This window comes from Mchenga conophoros, linkage group LG4 (assembly GCF_057382185.1).
Source record: "Mchenga conophoros isolate Kocher_MC1m ecotype Shallow Benthic linkage group LG4, M_conophoros_male_GT1.1, whole genome shotgun sequence".
Lineage (NCBI taxonomy): Eukaryota > Metazoa > Chordata > Actinopteri > Cichliformes > Cichlidae > Mchenga > Mchenga conophoros.
This window is the reverse complement of record NC_140529.1, coordinates 4,701,352-4,710,229: the sequence shown is the minus strand read 5'-3', so window position 1 is coordinate 4,710,229 and position 8,878 is coordinate 4,701,352.

Below are 8,878 nucleotides of genomic sequence, written 5' to 3'. Positions count from 1 at the left end.
AGAGAGCAGGAAACAGCGGAGATAGAGGGCCAAGGTTATGGATGCAAACGTGAGAACTAAGATTTTAAAGTTGATCCTGGTTTCTATGGGCAACCAGTGAAGCAGTCTGAGTTTCTCTCTGTGCATCAGAGACTAACAATTCCACTTTGGTGTCCAGGTTTGTGCATAGCAAAGGTAATCCTGCTGCCACCTTTCAGAGGGAAGAGGCTTTTTCCTGGAAGCCCTTCCAAACAGCTGTACTTGTTTGGTATCTTTCTAATCATACTGTCATGAACTTTAACCTTTAGGCATTAAGACTGTGACATGCAGCTTTTGGATTTTGGCCTTTTCTCCGAGCATTGTACAGCCTTAGTTTTTCACACACTCGTTTTGCCTTAAAGTGGTTAAAAGTAAAAGTCGCTGTTAAGGTGCTGTTGTTCATTTGATGTTGCGTCATTGTAAAGCCCACTAAGGAATAAAGGGTTGTCATTATGTCCTGTACTTTCTTTTTACGTGACTGTACGTTTGGCTCATTTTTTGGAAAACTGAACTAACCCAACAAGACAGATGCTAGATGTTCCCAGAGTGTTACCACTGTGTACATGGACGATACGTTTGTACCCTAACTGAGCGCTCAAAGTACCAATCACACGCATACATACAAGTGCTTTTTCTACACTTAAGCAACTTATCTATCTGTCAGTAGACAACCCACTGAGGCACAACCACCCCAGATGCACTCTGTGGCTGAAGCTAATATTCAATTGCACTACAATAAAGTTCTGGGAGTTAAGTGAAAGATTAAAATAACTGAAAACCTGGAAAAGGCTGAAGCAGCAGTTTTGACCCTTAATAATAATAATACTCCTTAATAATGGAGTACAATGTGGGAGGTGTGCTCAGGTGTAAGAGCAGGTCACCTACTAATTGGAAAGTTGGTGGGTTGATCCCTGTCTGCTCCAGTCTGCGTGCCAAATATCCGTGGGCAAGGTGCTAACCCACGTTTCTCCCTGATGCATCCATCGTGCTATGAGTGTGTGTGAATGTGAGATAGGAAGCACTATAGATGACAGCTCTTGTGTGATTGAGGCATGTTGTGTAAAGTGCTTTGAGTGCTCAGAGTAGAAAAGTGATCATTAAGAACCAGTACAATGTTGTCTTAGTCTTTAGCATAGTTCTGCTTTGCATTACATGTTCAAAAGAGCCAGTAAAGTAGCTGTAATGGTTTGTGCAGGATTATTTGAAACAAAGTATCGTTCCCTTCATAGTTTGGCTGTAAAAGCTCAGAGGTTTGATAACGTGTTCTCATCTGTTGTAGTGTAAGTTTGTAACTTTTGTGTGGTAACAGGAACATTAGCATGGCCTTAGCCTTTACATTGATTCAAGTTTCACTGGCCAGGAACCAAAGGTGTTCTCAGATGGAAAGCTTTATCAGCTCATCAGTAACATGCACCTTTTTAGTACATTACAGTTTGCACCCAGAGAGCAAAAGACGTTTGCTTTCACTTACACATGTGATCTAGAACCTGCAGTAACTCACCTGAAATAGCAAGTATTATTTTACCTGGGATTATGGACAGTCTGCCTTGTGAAGATCAGCTGAATGTAGTCCTGGCCTGTGTTAACACTGTCACTTTAGTCTTTTCCTGTTTAAAGCTTTGTAAGGATTGCACAGTGTTCAAACACAGTCGGTGTTTCCATCCTTCTGGAATCAAGACGTGTCGTTCCTCTGCTGGGCTGGAAAATAAAAGCTGTTATCAATAAAAATGAGTATGTGGTCCTAAACAAGTGTGTGTGTGTGTGTGTGTGTGTGTAGGTGTGTGTGTGTGTGTGTAGGTGTGTGTGTGTAGGTGTGTGTGTGTGTGTGTAGGTGTGTGTGTGTGTGTGTGTGTGTGTGTGTGTAGGTGTGTGTGTGTGTGTGTGTGTGTGTGTGTGTGTGTGTGTGTGTAGGTGTGTGTGTGTGTGTGTGTAGGTGTGTGTGTGTGTAGGTGTGTGTGTGTGTAGGTGTGTGTGTGTGTGTGTGTGTGTAGGTGTGTGTCATTTTCCTCAACACTTCTTCCCTTTCATGAAAACTGCCAAATTTCTCTTGATGTGGCAAATGACCCACAGGTGTCACACTGACATGTTGGGAAATCCACTGGACAGTAAACATGACCCGACACACCTCCTCTCTCTCTCCAGCATCAGTCCCACAATCCTTAAAACAAAAGAACTCATAATGGACCCCACCCTCATAATCAGGCCCCACACCACACACTCACAAGCAGGGCCGTTTAGATTCTTAACAAACACGATGGCCCCACAGCCCACCGCTGCCCACCCATGAGTCTGAGCCATGGCCTCAGTAACCCCTATCATTCAGGCCACTCACACATAGACTTGCCTCAGACCAAATCCTTTCAACCTGTTCTTCTATTGTGGGCCTTTCTCTTGTTTTGTACATATTCCCCGTGTTTTGTATATATTCCTGCTGTCTTACTATTTATAGCTTATTCCTGTACAGTTGGTGTGGAGTGCCCACAATTTCCTTGTACAGGTATAGTGACAATAAAGGATTATTCTATTCTATTCTATTCTATTCTATTTTACATAAACTCGGAGTTCCAGTTCCAGAATACTTCAAGTAAGATGAAATCATTTGTATGTTTACAATCATATTTTCTTGACTCTTGATGTTTTACAGCCTTTTTTTCCTCTTTTCACCTCCACTCATGTTACAGATGAAATTAATCATGAATTACTTATCAGTTTCCATCCAGTATTTTCACAGGGCTAACACAGAGAGACCCGTCACCCTCGCTCCATAAATGACAAGCATGAGCATCAGGTGCAAAGGCAGAGCCTTCATGCTACGGGGCAGTACTGCTACATGTTTTGTAATATCATTTGTTAGATGCAAAGTTATCATTTGAACCTTCCCTAGATTATTTATTTCTGCGTGACCCATTGTCTTTCTTGCACTGTAGTTTCTTTTCAGTCGCTCAATGCCAGGTAGATTACATGTGTAACAAAAATGTATGACCTCATTCATGGCTATGGCTGTAATTTCATAATGATGTTACTGAGGTGTGAACATTTTTAGTCCAGCAGGGATTGCCCCACCCCTGGGTGGAGCCTGGACCTCCCACATTTCAGTCAGACCACCTGCACCTCACCATCCTCAGCAGCAGCCAGTACGTAAGGACAGCTCCAGGACTCAGTTTTGACCAGACTGTCTGCTCTATGTTACTCCTGTGAGCCCATTTCCTGTCTGGGACCTCACCAACTCACTGGCTCCCCACCCTCTGACAACTTCCTCCACACCTGACTAACTAACTACTAACTAACCCGTCTGACACCCCGTCACCACAGCATTCCTCTGCTGACAGGGTGAGAGTTAGAGACAGAGACGCTTAAACATGAACAACATGTCAAGCTCTTCCTGCAACTACACCTCTAGTGCAAAATGCAACCTGGAAGCACTCTGACAGCTGGGTGGATCTCATTAATTTGTCCATTTCAAGCAGCCTTCTGAGCATGTTTTATTGTAAACCAAGAAAAAGGGTGAACGACCACACTTGGCATTATTTCAGATGCTCCAGTAAGAGTTTCTTCTTCTTGTCCTTAGCGGGCGACCAGCGGCGGTGGTCTGCCGCGCAACCACTACGCTGCTGTAGGTGCCGTAGGTTCTCTTGCTTGACCAACGATTATCTTCCAAGCTTTTCGATCTAAGGCGATGGTTCTTGCCTGCTCGAGGTCAAGTCGAAGGGCCTTCAAATCATCCTGGATTTGTTTCATCCATGTCTTCTTTGGTGCATTTCGATGCACCCTCCAATCGGTGGGGTGGGTCAACCAGAGTAGGCCATGGGGGTAGCGGCTCGGGTCCATTCGACAAATGTGGCCAAACCAACGGAGTTGGCAGTGCTGGATTAGGTCGCCGATCGTCGGTTGGCTGCCGCAGCTGGTGAGGATGGTATCATTCGAATGACGGTCACGAAGGGAAACGCTGAGAATGCATCTAAGGCAACGCATTTGGAAAACTTCGAGCTTGCTCAGGTCGTGTTTGAGCATTGTCCACGTTTCTGCGCCGTAAAGTAGAATGGGCAGGATCAGGGTTCGGTAAAGGTGGATCTTTGTCGCCAATGAGATGTTGTTCTTCTTCCAAACGCACCAGCGCAGGGAAGCGAATGCTGCCGCCGCCTGCCCAATTCTGGAGTGTATCTCTACTGATGATGCCACTTTCTTCTCCTCGACGAAGGACCCCAGATATTGAAATTGTTGGACTTGTTTGATCTGCACAACGTCGAGGTGGACGATCGTTGGTGAGCTGTCGGTGGTCAGGACTTTGGTCTTCTCGGCGTTAACCTTGAGGCCGTACAGTTTGGAGTGCCGGGCGATGTCATAGAGGATGTGAGTTGCCTCGGTGTCATCTTCGGCAAAAATGGCGCTATCGTCAGTGAACATTAGATCGGTGATAAATCGATCGGTCGAGGCTTGGACTCCGCGGCGGCCCTTGAATGCTTTGCGCATTATCGCATTGATGACGATGTTGAACAACAGTAGTGACACCACATCGCCCTGCCGGACCCCTGTCATGATGGGGAATTCTTCGGACACTTCGTCATGAATACGTACCTGGCTGGTCGAGCCATCGTAGGCGGTTTGTAGTAGCTCGATGATCTTCACGGGTATGTGTTCGGCTGCCAAAGCCCTCCACAAGGCTGGCCGGTCGATGCAATCAAACGCAGACTTGAAATCAATGAAGATGATGACTGTTCGGCGTCCACATCTGATCCGTTCCTCCATGAGTCGACGTAGGGTGAAGATCTGGTTGCTGCAGCCTCGTCCGGGTCGGAACCCGGCCTGTTCTTCCCGGCTGGTCATCTCACAGTGCTTTTGAAGGCGTGATTGAATTATTTTCATAAGGACCTTGCCGACGATGGACAGTAAGCTGATGCCCGGTAGTTTTTACATTCTCGGTTGTCGCCTTTCTTTAGGATAGGAATGACAGCCGCCTTCTTCCAATTTGCTGGTATCATATTTGATGTCCAGATCAGTTTGAATAATGAGTGTAGATGTATGACGAGGACTTCTACTCCAGCTTTGAGGGCTTCTGCCGCCACATGATCAAGGCCAGCGGCCTTGTTGTTCTTTAGCGAATGGATTGCGAGTTTGACTTCTTCTACCGTTGGTTCTGCATCAGACATCGGCACCTTAGGAGGGTCGATGATGGGCGGCGCTGCAGCCGGACCTTGGGGCGGATCTTGATTGTAGAGTTCATTGAAGTATTCTTTCCACCGTTGCAGTTGACTTTACAAACGAGCCATCCACCTTCCTGATGTTATCATTCATCGTCTTGCACTTGCCACTGAGACTACGTATTGTCTGGTACAACACCCTGTAGTCTTGTCGTTCAGCCGTATTTTCAAGTTCCTCGGTGACTTTGTTCCAGTACGCCTCACGGTCTGCTTTCATCTTCAGCCGCACCTCACAGTTTAGCCGATGATACTTTTCAAAGTTAGTTAGCTTGGCCTTCTTGCATTCAACGACCAGGTCGAGACACTTGTCCGAGATCCACGGTTGTGTGCGACGCCGGGCGGGTGGGCACAGCGGCTTGGCGCAGTCCAAGATGGCTTCCGATATTGTTTGCTCTTCTTTGTTGGCATCGTCGCTCAGGGGGAGGAGGGCGAAGCGGTTCGATAATGCGATCTGGAATTCTTGACAGCGGTCATTGTTGTTGAGGTGATGCCAGCCCAGCCTGGGCAGTTTGGGTGTCGGCTTCTTCGCTCGTTGGAGCTTCAGGCGCACTCTGGCACGGACAAGATAGTGATCAGAGCCGCAGTCGGGTCCGCGCATCGCCCGGACATCTTGCAAGGATGATCGGAACCGGGTGTTGATGAGCACATAGTCGAGTAGCGCCGAGTCGTTTCCTCTTGGGTTGCGCCATGTCAGACGGTACTTGAGCGAGTGTTGGAATTGCGTGCTCCCGAGGACCAGTCTGTTGGCGGCGGCGAATGACAGCAATCGTAGCCCTTTGTTGTTCATTTTTGCATGGCCGAACTTTCCCATCGTCGATTTCCAGCCAGTGCGGTCTTCTCCGACGTGGGCGTTCATGTCGCCGGCGATCATGATCATGCCGGTTTGAGGTAGGGAGTCCAGGACGTCTTGCAGGCGATCATAGAAATCATCTTTAGATGCGTCGGAGTTCATTTCGGTCGGTGCATAGACCGCAATGATGTGTAGCTTGATTGTACCGTTGACAGTTAGGACGGCGATACGGTCAGATATGGGTTGGAAGGCCACGACGCTCGCAGAGAACCGATGGTGTACCATGAAGCCGACTCCGGTTTCTCTTTTGTCGCCGCCCGAGTAATACAACGTCATCTTTTCGTCCATGGCTGGCACTTCGAAGGAGACAGTGCCAGTTCCAGTCAGCCGAAGTTCCGATAGGGCCGTTATTGAGACGTTGAGTTTTGAAAGTTCACGGGCGATGATCTCCTTCTGCCCAACATGGTGACCAGTTCTGACATTCCACGCTGCAATGTCGATCGGCGTCTTGGGCGTGAGATGATGGAATTGATGGCCAGTAGTCCATTTCCCACCAGCGCCCTGGGTCCCCACCACACTTGCATACAGTAGCTTCTCTCAGAGTCTTCAGATAAAGACCAGCAGTTTTCAGGTTTCAGTCGTAGAGGGTTCCAAGTAGAAGATGGCGAGTCGGGTCAGCAATTTGACTAGAAGCAAATGTATTTTGACCTTTTTCCTGTGTGTGAATTTAACCCCCAGTGTGAGACTGAAAATGAGTTATACTGTGACTTTGTTATACTGTGACTTTGCCAGATTTGCCATCATGTGAGTTCTTGTTCTTCCATAAAATGAGCCTCAGTTTAAAGGATGCTTTGACTGAAGGAGGCTCAAATTCTCAAAGATTCAATTCAGTTTTATTTATGTAGAGCTAAATCACACCAATATCCACCTCAAGGTGCCTCATTGTAAGGTAAACCCTACAATATAGAGAAAGCACCAACAAGAGCAAGCACTTTGGTGACAGTGGGAAGGAAAAACTCCCTTTTAACTGGAAGAAACCTCCGGCAGAACCAGGCTCAGGGAGGGGCGGGGCCATCTGCTGCAGTTGGGCATGAAGGGAGGACAACAGGACAAGTCATGCAGTGGATAAGAGGAGTGTTTAGGACATCTTGAGAGTAACAAATGACAGCAGTGCAGCCTCGAAGTAAATGAACTAGTTTTCTGAGCTCGCTGTGAGAGGATATTCCTTATTAGAGACATCGCACAAACATATTTGCCTTACGCACATTGAAGGACATATGCCTGTTGACTCCGAGACACAGATTAAGAGTTGCACTGATTAATGTAAAATAAGAGCCATATTCATAACTTTGGGAGTATGAGTTGAACTCACAGTATCTTCAGTCTTCCCTTCAGTAATTAAATTTTTCATTAATTTTTGCTGAGTTTATTTGGTTTCTTTTTGTTTCTTTTTTCACTTTCATTTCAGTTTGATTTTATTGTTCTTGAAATGTTCAGTGTGTTTTGTTAAAGTTTCTTTGTAAAAAAAAAAAAAACCCTTACAGTGTCACTTTTCATGACTTATGACAGATTTCCTAGATGGAAAGTTTCCATTTTCACCACCATCCTCCAGTTCAGGGCTGAGTGTGAAGCAGCAGGAATGAGAATTAGTATGTCCAAGACCACAGTCCTGCTCCTGTCATATCTCAAAGACCTCATAGTACCATATTATCTAAAACAGAGCCCTTCTCTCTCAGACTGCTGGTTTATTTGTGGTTCCTAGACAAGGCAGAGCCTTCAGCTGTTAGGCCAGTCTGTCCAGTTCATTTGATCTTTTTTCTTTATCAGAATGTGACCTTCAGCATGGCTTTTTGCATATCTGTCAAACTTACATGTTTGGGATCATCGTTGCACAAAGACAACCCAAATTAATGATGTCATTCATTAAGGGACAGAAGCTTGTCCCACACAAACCTCCTGTCCTGTGTGGAACAAAGAATTCCCCCATTTGTTAAATCATGAATTGTGTGAGATTAACCACATTTTTTTGGAAAGCTAAATTCAGTCACACCCAGGCCAGATTCCTGCCAGATGAATCATGAAATCACCTAAACAGACCTAAAAGGCTAAAAGATTTCTAAAAGCAGCACATCATGCCACTATCTGAAGAAAAGTCTAGAATAAAGTGACTGACATCTGTAAGGGTAGAAAGAATTACAAAGCCCTTTGTAAAGCTTTAAGAATCCAGGAAACCACAGGAGAGCCGTTATCCACACAAGAAGAAAAGTTGGGACAGTGGTGGACCTCTTCAGCGAAGTCCGGACTAACAAGATGACTCCAAGAGTCAATCAACGATTCATCCGAATGTTTCTACGTTTCTTAGTATTGTTTAGTTTGCTTGTTCTTCCTGGTTTCATCATTCCTGGTTGTGAGGTCTTGTTCATTCCAGTCTGCGTGGTCCATCATGTATGGTTGTTTCTGTCTCCCTGATCTTTCTCCCGGGCTCCATGTTTCTCAGTTAGTTATTCTGGTCTCGTGCTGATGTCATGGCACACAGCAGCAGGTCTCCCCAGCCTTGGGAAGTGAAGTAAAAATGTAAATGTTCTCTTCAGAGATGTTTGAAAGATAAATGATAGAGTAACAGTTCTGAAGTTGCAATTTTCATAGTTTGCTTGTAAAAGCATTGACACGTGATGCATTGTGTTGTTATCAGGTGTGTTTTGTTAACGAGCATCTGTGCAGCATTACACATCTTATTTCAGAGGTCTCGTCCTTTATTTCTGTCGTGGTTTGATTATGTTCACCGTACGTCCTTGAAAATGACCCGTAGCTTTTGCTAAAGTATCCAAAGAGTTGCAGGATCCCAGCAGGGCGTAATGCTGTAGTATCCCAC